Source organism: Suricata suricatta, chromosome 2 (genome assembly GCF_006229205.1).
Source record: "Suricata suricatta isolate VVHF042 chromosome 2, meerkat_22Aug2017_6uvM2_HiC, whole genome shotgun sequence".
Taxonomy (NCBI): Eukaryota; Metazoa; Chordata; class Mammalia; order Carnivora; family Herpestidae; genus Suricata; species Suricata suricatta.
Window position 1 is genome coordinate 118,522,664 of NC_043701.1, and position 12,834 is coordinate 118,535,497.

The following is a 12,834-nucleotide window of genomic DNA, read 5'->3' on the forward strand; positions in this document are numbered from 1 at the left end:
ATCATATTAAATATAAAAGCAACATTCAAAGATAAGAAGAGTTTGAAGGTAAAATCTGAGGACAATAATAATAGAAAATAAAAACAATACTGTTCTAAAATGAGAAAATTCAATAAATTAAATGTAAACTTACTCAAATATGTAGTAATTTTTCTGACATGTTTGGACAAATTATGTCCAAAGGCTAGGTAAGGTATGGGTCAACACGTTGACAGAAATTTTTATAAAATAGCAAAAAATAATTTCAAATTTAGGGAAAGTTATGTATATTGAAAAATGCTACAAGAATCCCAATTAAAAGAACAAATCTCTCAAAGGCTGAAAAAAGGTCAGGTTGTTCTCCAACATCTCTGGAGCAATACTGGATAATATGAAACACTGGAACAATGTTCTAGAAGCTTTGTGGAACAGATGATGTAAGCAACAGTCACCAAAGCAAGAACCCGTTAAGGAAGAGCAGGCCACCTTCTGTGGCCAAATGGAGTTCATAGACAGGATTACATTCTGGATGTTGAGATAGTGGGATTAGTTTAGATTATCCAGGTGGGCCAGAGCTACTCATGGGTCCCTTACAAGTGAAAGAAGGCCAGAAGGACGAGGCAGAGAGATGTTAGCAGGTGAGGGATTCCAGGATCCTGCTGTCTCTGAGGGGTAGGTGACAAGGTGCAGGGAGTGCAATGCCTCCAGGAGCTAAGTGGGAGCCTGGATGGTACCCGGAGACTTCTGTCATATGTGCCAACTGAATCCTGCCAACACCAGCATGAAAAGGACTGGAGTGAAACATAGTCCTCCCCATGAACCCTGGGTGTTTAGGCCAGAGAGACCCACACTGAGCGATTCACTTACAGAACTGTAACATAACCAATCTGTGCTCTTTAAAGCCACTAAATGAATAGTAGTTAGCCATGGCCACATATAAACCTAACATGTAACTGAAGACAACCACACATGGCCAAGCAGTGTCCATGCATAAGGAAAACAGATGAGTGCCCACTAGAGTGAATCCAGTGGGCACTCCTCCAATGGCTCTAAAGAGGCTGGGCTAGCTAGAACCATGGGCCCAACTGTTGACTTTTCCTTCTTTTTTTTAAAAAATGTTTATTTTGAGAGAGAAAGAGAAAGTGCAAATGGAGGAGGGGCAGAGAAAGAAAGAGGGAGAGAGAGAATCTCAAGCAAGCGCTACACTGTCAGCACAGAGCCTGATTTGGTAAACCCCACGAACTGTGAGATCAATGCCTGAGCTGAAATCAAGGCAGATACTTAACTAACTGAGCCATGCGGGCACCCCCTTCTTTCATTTCTAAGTGTCTAAGGGTGAATCTTTCCAGTGCAGCAATTTACAAAGCAGCTGGATAATATAAATGACATTAGTATTATTTCAAATGCTTTCATAAGAATGGTAGGGAAGGAAAAATGATAAGAAAATTAGCATGCCAAACCATAATATATATATATATATATATACACAAACACACACACATATATATATAAATATACATACATATACATTTATATACATATATATTTGATTATAATTTAGACATGCACATGTGCACTCACACACAGATCACCTTTAAGAACAATGTTCCTTAAAAAAAAAAAAAGAACATTTAGGGGGACTGGGTTCCTCAGTCAGTTAAGCGTCCAACTTCAGCTCAGGTCATGATCTCATGGTTCATGGGTTCAAGTCCTGCATTGGGCTTTGTGCTGACACCTAGCTCAGAGCCTGGAACCTGTCTTTGGATTCCATGTCTCCCTGTCTCTCTGACCCTCCCCTGCTCAAGCTGTTTCTCTCAAAAATAAATAAAAACATTAAAAAATTTAAAAAGAATAATTTTCCTCAGAACTCCTTTATTTTTTTTAATGTTTATTTATTCATCTTGGTAGAGAGCAGGTGCATGAGTGGAGAAGGGGCAGAGAGAGAGAGAGAATCCCAAGCAGCCTCTGCACTGTCAGCACGGAGCCTGATGTGGGGCTGGATCTCATGGATTATGACATCATGACCTAAGGAGTCAGATGCTTAACCCACTGGGCATCCCTTAGAACTCCTTTAGACACAGTATCTGAAGATAAAGAAAAGTATTTTGAAAGTTCAACATATACTTTCATGTTAATTTCATGTTCTGTAATTCTAAAGAAAGATTAATATGATTATTTGCATCACATATGATTATTTGTATCACTTACATAAAATTTTAAATAGTGTGTTGTAATTTTTCCCTTTTAAATTATTCATATGTCCTGTAAAGGAACTGAGGAGACATTGAGCACTCACTCCTCAGACTGCACGTAGAATACCACAATATTGTCACATCTCATGAACAAGCTCAATATACCCAAAATAATACACTGCATGTTCATTTGTTATTAAATGTGACCTTTCCTCTATACTTTGCTTCCTCAGAGACAGAGAGAGACAAAGATATCACAACCAGCTTGATAAACCACAGGTCCCTTTGAATATTTGAGATAAGAATTGGACTAGATCTTAAAAAAATTAAGATCCATAAACAGTAATGTGAAACTTTAGAGTAAAGAAAGATACACTTATAAATCTCTCTGGGCAGAAGTGAGCAGGCTGGGTTTGTGAGATGGTGAAAACATTATTTCAACAAAGCAAGTGAGAATTATTTTTCAAGCATACAGAGTGATCTTCTTGGGGAGGGCCTAGAAAACAGAATCAGGGCGGTATGCAATAGAAGTAATCAATAAAAATATTAGTGGAATATGGCAATTGAAAATGTTGCTAAAGACAAATCAATATTGAGGTTGTTGCTGGAGGACAGACTGGAAGATGGGATGGAGTGAGCTCACTGCCATCAACCTGAGAGATTAAGTGACAGAGAAGGAGTCAGTTATACTTATTTTATTTCAAGAGATTTATTTTGTAGACACAGAGTAAAGGCAATATTTTATTTATTTATGCACCAAGGTAGATTTTTAGTCATATGACAGTAGGGCACACTCCCATGTAATAATTCAAAATCCATTAGTGCTAATGGTAGCTGTTTTGACCCAAACAAGTCAAAGAGTTAATTTTATTAAATTAAGTCCTTCAAATCCATGACTCTCAGAGAATTCATGCATGAGCACTGGCTGAATGAGGAAATGGAATGCTAGGTCAAGACTCACATAGCAAAGGCCAACAACATTTTGACACAATTATAGAAACCCTAGGTGTGGCCCACCTCTCAGGGTTTTTAGGTGAATTTACTAAATGCATTTGGATCCCAGACTGCTGGAAGACATATTTAATTTATACAAAATTAAATTTGTGATCATCTCTATGTATAAGCTGAAGATAACTTTCTTTGCTTACATGCAAACCATGTGATTTTTGACCTTCTCTGTGTCTCTTCCATTTCCCCTTTGTGAGCTCACTCATTGTCATGACTGCTCATCACCTTTTTGTTTGTGATCTGAAATATCCTTTGTGGTGCTCTGACAGAGGTTTCCAGAACATTTTTTAGGAAGCAGAATTTTTTTGGGTGGGGGCCGGGGAATGGAATAGCACACGTAGAATTTTGCACAGAAGTCAACATATTTTCCTCAACTTTCCACCCAAATTCTTGCTCTTCCTTCATTAAAATATTTTAATATTTCCACAGGGTTTGTATCTTGGAGTCATCTGTGCTTTTTTATAGATGAGTTGCAGGATTACACCTGGAAGCATTAATTTGTTTTCCAACTATCCCTTTGTTCACTCACTGATCCCCCAAAAGTATCCTCTACTTATAAGAAAACAAACAAAAAAACAAAACTAAACTAACCCTTAAAGCGACCTCTTGCCTGAGTGCAGGTCTAAATATATATGGATGGTTGCAGACTGAGCCAGTTGCTTGGCCACCATCAGAGAATTAATAGCACAGTGTGGGAGAGGGGTTAGGCAGAAACGAGGGACATAAAAGTCAGTATTGGAATGAATTAGAAAAATACAAAGTGATAAAATTACTGAAAGAATGAAGGGTGATGAGTATCTGATGTGAAGACCAGAGACAAGTCAAAGAAACTCAGAGTATAGATCTTTTGATACAAAGCCCCATGGACTGCACACTGCTGACCAGCCATGACACTTTAAAGCCCCCTAAACAAAGAGTGCAGGACCTCAATGCCCCTGCAGGGGTGAAAACACAAGAGGAAATCCTGCTTCTTAAACAAGGTGAAGTCCAGAAACATCTGACAGTCTCCCTAGAGCAGTGATGGTGAAACTACCACTGTTGCATAAAGTTACTAGAAACACTGCATTTTTTATTTTTTTCCTTTCTGAGGTCTACAGTTTTTTACCCAATTAGCCTTTTTTTTTTACCAAAATTTTGTTGTTGTTTAACATTTACTTATTTTTGAGAGAGAGAGAGAGAGAGAGAGAGAGAGAGAGAGAGAGAGAGAGAGAGAGAGAGAGATACAGCACAAGTTGGGGAGCGGGGGCAGAAAGTGAGGGAGAAACAGCATCCGAAGCAGGCTCCACACTCCCAGCTGTCAGCACAGAGCCTGATACGTGGGCTTAAACTGACCAATGGTGAGATTAGACATGAGCCAAAGTCAGACATTTAACCAACTGAGCCCCCCAGGTGCCCCTACCTAACTAGTCTTTAACTTTTCTAGTCTAAAAGAAGTGCACATTTCTATTAGTTATGTTTCTTTGAAGACTTCAGATTGTCTCCTACTATTAGACAGAAAGCCTTACATATATATTGACATTCAGTGTCTTCTGAATTGCAAGTCCATTTATTTCCAGTATTTCATAAAATGAATTCATTTTCTAATCTAGTAGTTACCTCAAAAACTTGTTGAAAAAATGAAAAATAATTTCCTCATGTTTTGTCGATTCTTAGGACTACCTGCCTCCACTTTCTGCAGACTCAGTGCCACTCTAAGGTCCAGTTCCAGTGACACCTGGACTCAAAGATCCCCCTCTCTGTAGATGCATTATTTACTGGGGAGCACAATTACCCACTGTCTATCACTCACTATTTTTCATATATATAATTCTATACTCAGAGCCTTCCAAACGCAATTTTTGCAATTTGAATTGCTACTGTAAATCTCCCAACAGTCTATCCATTTCATTAGTAAAAAAGTATTCCTTAAGGGCCTGCCATGTGGCAAGTATGATGTATTATGCAGTATTATGCGGTTTGCGGTGGTCTAGAAATGCAGAGAAGAGACTGTCCGCGGCCTTCCTCCCTGGACTCATCCACCAGCGCTAACATTGGGTGAGTATTGCTCCGTCATTCTTACCAGCATCATGCTACTGAACGTGCTAGGAAACCCACAAAACAATGGCTTTTGTTGCTTAGTCTTTAAACATATCTCTAGTGAACAGATTATAAAATGTGTTCAGAAATCTCATACATACAATGCCACTCAACTCTAAAAGTACATAATACTTTCTCTTATTAAGCTCTCTGATAAAATGATTATTTGCATACTTGGTTTAGTCCCATCTCCATTTTGACTGTATTTCAAAGGCAGAGTCAATACCCTACTAATCTGTGTATTTTCTCTGGACGTGGCTTCACATCCTATAGAACTTAAGTAAGTCCCTATATATTTCACCACTGATTTTGTCCTTCATATATTAATTGCATTCAACAAATATTTTCTTAAAAGTGTCAGGTGTTGTCAAAAAAATCTATTCTTCCTTGTGGCCAATATTCATTAATACTTATATTATCCATAATAATAAATCCCAAAAATAATTTTAAGTCCAAAGTACTATAATAAAGCCATAGAAACATAAAGAAGAGAAACTTGTAATTCATTTAATTCATTTAGAAGAAGCCAATCAGATTCATAACCTCCTTGTGGATAGGCATTTATAACTGACCTCATCTTATTCAGATAAACTCCTTGGGAGAACATAACTGTGCCAACATAACAATACAAATGAACAAATGGCTAAATTGATGTATGTTAATATAAAAACAGCAGATAATAGAACAGTTTCAGTCTACAGGAAAAATAACCATTAGCTTCAGCTAAAAGTGGAGACATTTTCAGGAACTTTGGCTATCATTTCCTTCGATCAGCCTCAAGGACCCTGTCACTCATCATAAAATGAATGTGTTTTTTCCTTTCTCTTGGAAAAAGAAAAAAATATGGAAGATATCTGTAAAACATCACACTCTGGTAAGACTCATCAAAATATGGGTGCAGCTTTCCCAGACAGGTGACTTGTGTATTGTTGCATCAAATAGTACTTTAATATTTGCACACTACTTGCATATATTCTTTGTCCACAAATTTTACCATATTCTCTTTAACATTACTAAGCAGAGAGGGATTGCTCATTGCAGTGGTCTCAAATCAAGCAACAGGGTTTTTACTATGCTCATATAGGTGATCATTTTCATTTTTCCCTTAAAAGGAAAGCATTTTGCTATTCAAAGATGACACTCATTTGTGAGGAGAAGTCTGGTCTAGTATCCCCAAAAGGAACTTCAAAAGCTGCTCAGACATATGACAAATAAAAATTTCTCAATATTTTCAAAAAACCCATGTGATGATATTTGAGTCATGTGCACTAGCTTTCAAGAGAGAATAGAAATGCCTTTTGAGGCGCGTGACTCAGTCGGTTAAGCATCCTACTTTGGCTCAGGTAGGAGGATCTCATGGTTCATGAGTTTGAACCCGGCATTGGACTCTGTGCTGATGGCTCAGAGCCTGGAGCCTGTGCCTGCTTCAGATTCTGTGTCTCCCTCTCTCTCCCTCTCTCTCTCTGCTCCTCCCTTGCTCCCTCATGCTCCTTCTAGCCCTCTCAAAACAACAACTTTTTAAAAAATGCCTCTTAACTGGCCTCTAAAACTCTGGGAAATAGAAATTTCAACTTAATTATGTATTTTTTAAGGACTTGCATTAGGTCTAACCTAAAGGAAGACGTCAACCCTAATTCTGGCAGGCACTTAATAAAAAAAGAATAAAGTTATGAAAATGCAGGAAATAATTTACATGAAATGGTCTAGATCTGAGGGATTTTCCAGCCTGCTGACTGCACCGATGTTGCAGACTCAGCAAACCCTGTAGTGGGTAGCTCCCATGGCACACAGATTAGATCGCTTCACGAAAGGCAGATGAGGAATGGGAAACCACTTTGGATATGACATTTTTGTCGAAACTTAATTGAAAAAGTTACAGAAGTGAAGATAATGTGAGGAAGCAGTGGATGAAGCTCTCTCTTTCTTCCAGTTTGATCACATGGCCCCGTCCCCTTGCTAAACACATCGCTGTAATGTCCTGATATCCTGAGCAGGGAGAGTAATACAGAACACATCTCAATACATTATCAATTTAAAGTCATAGGGTTGGGATCACAGAGAGCTGGCTCTTCTGAGACTGTAATTTCATTTATCTTCGATGTTGCTCTTGTTAGTGAAAACATGACAGCTTGCAGGATTGTTCCTCTCCTTTACTTTCTAGACAGTCTCATGCTTCGGTGGAATATTTAAGATTAATTAGAATGGGTTAGTAAATTAAATGAAGGAACAAAATGTTATATGATAAATATTCATCAAAGATGTCAAACTCCATTGTCTGTAAACTTTAAAAGCTACTGTATTAGGTTAGTATTAGTAGAGTTGAAATACTCAAAAATGTTCTTTTCTTGCAAGTTTATATCAAAAATTCATTCATATACAGGGGCACCTGGGTGGCTCAGTCAGTTAAGTGTCCAGTTTCAGGTCAGGTCATGATCATGCAGTTCAAGAATTTGAGCCCCGCATCATGCTCTGTGCTGACAGCTCAGAGTTTGGAACCTGCTTCAGATTCTGTGTCTCCTTCTCTCTCTGACCCTTCCCTGCTCACACTCTGTGTTTCTCTCTCTCAAAAATAAACATTAAAAATTAAAAAATAAAATTCTGTGAATAGTTTACAACTGTTACTTAAATGTACAATTGATCAGTCTGAATTAACTATAACAGATTATATCTTAAATATACATACTATTTCTAGTATTTCAGACATTTTCTTATGCTTATGAGAATCAGTCCTACTTTTGGAGAACTCAGAAGGAAGGAGGGAAGGAAAACAAGTAAAGAGATTAAATGCAGTAAGAAAATGTATGTTGTTTGCGAATACAATGCCCTTTGAGAATAACAGGGAGAAAGTGACAGCATCAAGGTATGAGAAATGGAGGGTGTTTGGGGGAGGCATGGTTAAGGAAATATTCATGGAGTGCAACACTGGGGAAAAATGAATTGTAAGTCATAAGTTTTTGCATATAACTCCCCTAGCCTTCAAAAAAGAAATGTTTTTCTTCTCATTTTGTAGCAGAGTCTATTCCAAATCTGTATTTTACCTTGGTTTTAGAGTTTACATTTCTACATTCAAAGTCCAGGATAATTTCAGGTATCAGAGAAATCTAGTAGGAAACATGTTTTCCCTAATCTTCAAAACAGGAGTGTGGGCAAGATTTTAATTAGTAAATAATATGTTTATTGTGTGACCATATTGAAATCAGGTAACCAGTGGTGAAACCTTGGTCTTACAAGTAATGATTTATCAGCAGTGTAAGGCACTATTACAGAAAAAATACTCTACACATTATCTGAAGAAACGTACCGTAAAGCAACAGGTGGTCATTACCACTAGAACTCTGAATGTCCTGACACTTCATGCATACTTAAGAAAAATAGGTGGTAAAAATAATAAAAAACAGAAACCATTCTTTCAAAAGAGAATGCTTGAAAAGCATAAAGTCTTTAAGATAAAGAAGTAAACGCATGGTCTAATGCATTAAACACTCAACCTGAATTCTGTTCAATAGAAATACATGTCCAGGCCAAATAAATACTTTAAGAAATATGTAAATAACAACAGCAAAAATGTCTATTTATCTGCCTATGATAGATGAATGGATGGATGGATAGAAAGATAGATAAAATGATTAATAGAGCAAATAGCGCTTTAGAGTAAAACCCATGCCTCTCATAATATGAATTTTACAAAAACTAGTTACACAATGTTATAACCTAGAAATTAGTGTCCAAATTGCACATCATGAATTCTCAATCAAGTGATATGCTGTGGTCTTTTTAAACTCACACTTGCCTTCTTCCTAGTTTCTCATATTTAAAATTCACATCCCCAGCCATTTCAATGAACTAAATCTTTTCAAGTATTCTATCCTATTCCAAGAGAGAGAGAGAGAGAGAGAGAGAGAGAGAGAGAGCGAGAGCATAAGCACAGAAAAGGGAAAGAGAGAGGGAGACAGAGAATCCCAAGCAGGTTCCTTGCTCAGTATGGACCTCAACATGGGACTTGATCTCAAGATCCTGGGATATTACATGAGCTGAAATCAAGAGTCAGACACTCAACCAACTGAGCCACTGAGGAGCCCTTTAAGTATTTTTATTTTAAATCAGTGGGTGTTAATAACTTTATTTTTCAGTGTTCAAGATCCATTAAAATGCTTAAATCTAAATTGAAATTTAACAAGTGATTCTTGAAAATCATCATATGCTACACAGCAGCAATCTTAAACCCAGAATCTGTATTCATATTTATTGGTATCATCTCCTCTATTTCTATGCTAGCTTCCCAAACTCTGAAGGTACTATTTAGCATATGAAATAGAAATGGAAAATGATGCTAAAATAAGTGAGTTAGCTCCTTCTGGGTCACAGGACATCAAGGTTTAAAATAAAATTCAAACCAGGGGCACCTGGATGGTTCAGTCCGTCAAGTGTCAAACTGTTAGATTTGATCAGGTCATGATCTCAGGGTTCAAGAGTTTGGGCCCCACATTGGGCTCTGTGCTGACAGGTCCTTGGGATTCTCTTTCTCCCTCTCTCTACTTTTCTCTTGCCTGTGTGTGCGCACTCTCTCTCAAAATAAATAAACTTTATTTTTCCTGAAAGAAGAAGTATCAGAAGTATATGTCGTCCTCCCCTATGGGAGGAGCCTACATCCCTGCAGTCAAGGTGGGCCTGCCTATGTGGCCTGTGATGTCTCTCCCTACAGGAGACTATATGTTTCTACCATTTACATCAAGAGTGGTCATAAGACTTGCTCTGACCAATACAATGTGTCACATCTGAGTAAATTATGACATAGTTTCAATGACATTTTTTCCTCTTGCCACAAGACATACATAGTCCCAAATAGGGCCTGTTCTATCAACAATAAAATGGAATGAAGACAAAGTAGAAGCAGAGCCACACCTGACCCACAACAGACATGAACTCTGTACATGCCGTGTTCCCACTTGGTGACGGTTTTCTATCACATAATGTTGCCTACACTGATACATGTCTGATATTTAACCTATGGTGCATGAGAAAGGACCCCAGAAAACAAAAATTAAAAACAAGAAAACAAAAACAACTTGTGCTTCTATTTTTAAGAAGGAATCATGCAACTGTGCTTACTTTAAAATAGCTATTATTAAAAAATAACAAATATCTATTATTACCTAATTCTAATTGGAAAAAAGCTACCCTCTTCACAGAGAAAGCTGCAGGAGAAAAAGGAAAATTTGTTCTTAGGGTAAAAGTAACATACCCACACGTGCACACATACAACTACTGCATTTATAACATCTGGATTTGAAATAATGTGAACATTTGAAGAGGCAAAAGTACCTAAATTAGCATTGATCTAGGTCTTGTCTTCGAACAGGCATGATGATCAACCACTAACAACTGGGGAGAAATGCCGACTCTCTTCCCTGCCCCAAACCCACTGCCTTGGGATCTCCAGGGTTGGAGCTGGGACTCTGCCTCAACAAGTTGTCCACGTAATTCTTCAGCCCAAGTTTGAGAAACACTGATGGAACACATGCAAGTCTCAGAACACTCCACTCAGTGTGATATGTACAAGCTCACTCAGGAAATCACCCTTTTTATGCTGCAACCTACCACTATCTATTAGTAGAACTTCTAACGCTGCCTTGGTTTATATTATTGTTATCTCCATTGGAGAGAGTTTTTAAACTTACTGGTGGTATTTACTTCAGCACTTTATGAATTCAGTTCTGGAACAGCTTAGTTTTTATTCAGCTCAGCAGAGAGACTTTTCTTTTGTGCATAAGGTTAAAATGGAAAAAAAAAGAAACCCAAGATGTTGGAGATTACAAATAGACATGTTCATTCTGTTATCTTCATTCATCATGATCCATCATGATCCTGTTACCTTTTTCAATAGTTTATTTAACAAATAACTCTGACCGCCCACTTTTCACTAAGGGGTGACGCCCAGAGTGCGAACAACAGCATAAGGTGGAGGCTCTCCTCCACTCACCCCCTACTTTCACATTCTTCCAGTAACTTCTCAGGGCAAATATAAGTGATCAGAATGCATTTTCAAATGAAACTCTTAGTCCTGTGGTCACAAAGTCTACATTTTTTATGTTGTTTGTATCTTCAAAGAACCCAGGCTGTTGTTCTGTCTGTGAGTTGCAAAAATCGATTCTAACAGAGCCCCAGGAATCATGGCTTTTGTATGCAACAGAGGAGTTGTGGAATTGGATTTCTTGGGTGTTTATATCACTTCTTGAACACAGTATAAAAAGTACTCTCTGGTCTCCTAGACTATACCTTTGGAAAACACGTAAGCTTAAACATTTCCTTCTCAAAGATGTAGTAGAAAACAAAAAACAAAAAACACTGCTGAGCAATATTTCTTCTTCAGGAAATAAAAGCAATATAATTATTTCACAATTATGCAAGTTGTGGTCATGATAAAATTAATGAAAGGTTATGGTTTCTCCTCATGTAAGTCATAGTCTCATAAAGGAAGAGTAAAGGGCTCGGAAAAATATGAACAGAATTATTTCATTCACTCAGGTATCCATTCATTGAACACAACTATTGAGCGCTGGCCACACAATACAAGCTACACGAGGTAATGAGACTGTAACTTGAGTAAGACAGACAGACAGACAGATGTGCTGCCTACACTCCGAAAACCTACAGTTGAGTCAACCTGCGAAGAGTGCTGTCATAATTTAAAATATTACTTGTGGGAGCACCGAGGTGGCTCAGTCAGTTAAGTGTCTGACTTTGGCTCAGATCAAGATCTCATGGTTCATGGGATTAAGTCCTGCTCCCAGCGTTGTGCTGATGGTGAGGAGCCTGCTTGGGGTTCTCTCTCTTCCCCTCTCTCTCTGCCCCTCCCCTGCACTCCCTCATTTTCTCAAAATAAATAAATAAACTTAAATAAATAAATATTACTTGCAGTAAAATTTTAAAAACATACATGGAGGAATACTGAATAAAGACAATGTTAATAACTGGTTTGATATACTAAATAACTAACAGTTAGGAACCATAGGACTCTCGTCAATTTAGCAGGTAATCTGTTGGTGTGCTGACATCTTGGCCAGTTTTGCACAATGCAGGTAAGATTATTTTCCATTGAAACACTTAAAGAAAATCTCTACTTCTCCCTTCATTTTTATAAAGAAAATCTCTATTTGTCCCTTCATTTTTTAAATGTTTTATTTATTTATTTATTTATTTATTTATTTATTTATTTATTTATTTATTTTTTCCATAATATTTTATTGTCAACTTGTTTTCCATACAACACCCAGTGCTCTTCCCCTTAAGTGCCCTCCATCATCACCACCACCTCTTTCCGCCCCCCCTTCCCCTTCAACTATTCTCAGCATTCAATAGTCTCTCAAGTTCTGCATCCCTCTCTCTCCCCAACTCTCTCTCCCTCCTCTGCTCCCCCTGGTTCTCCATTAGGTCTCTCGTTTTCCTGTTAGACCTATGAGTGCAAACATATGGTTTCTGTCCTTCTCTGCCTGGCTTACTTCACTCAGCATGACACCCTCCAGGTCCATCCACTTTCCTACAAATGGCCATGTCATTCCCTCTCATTGCCATGTAGTAC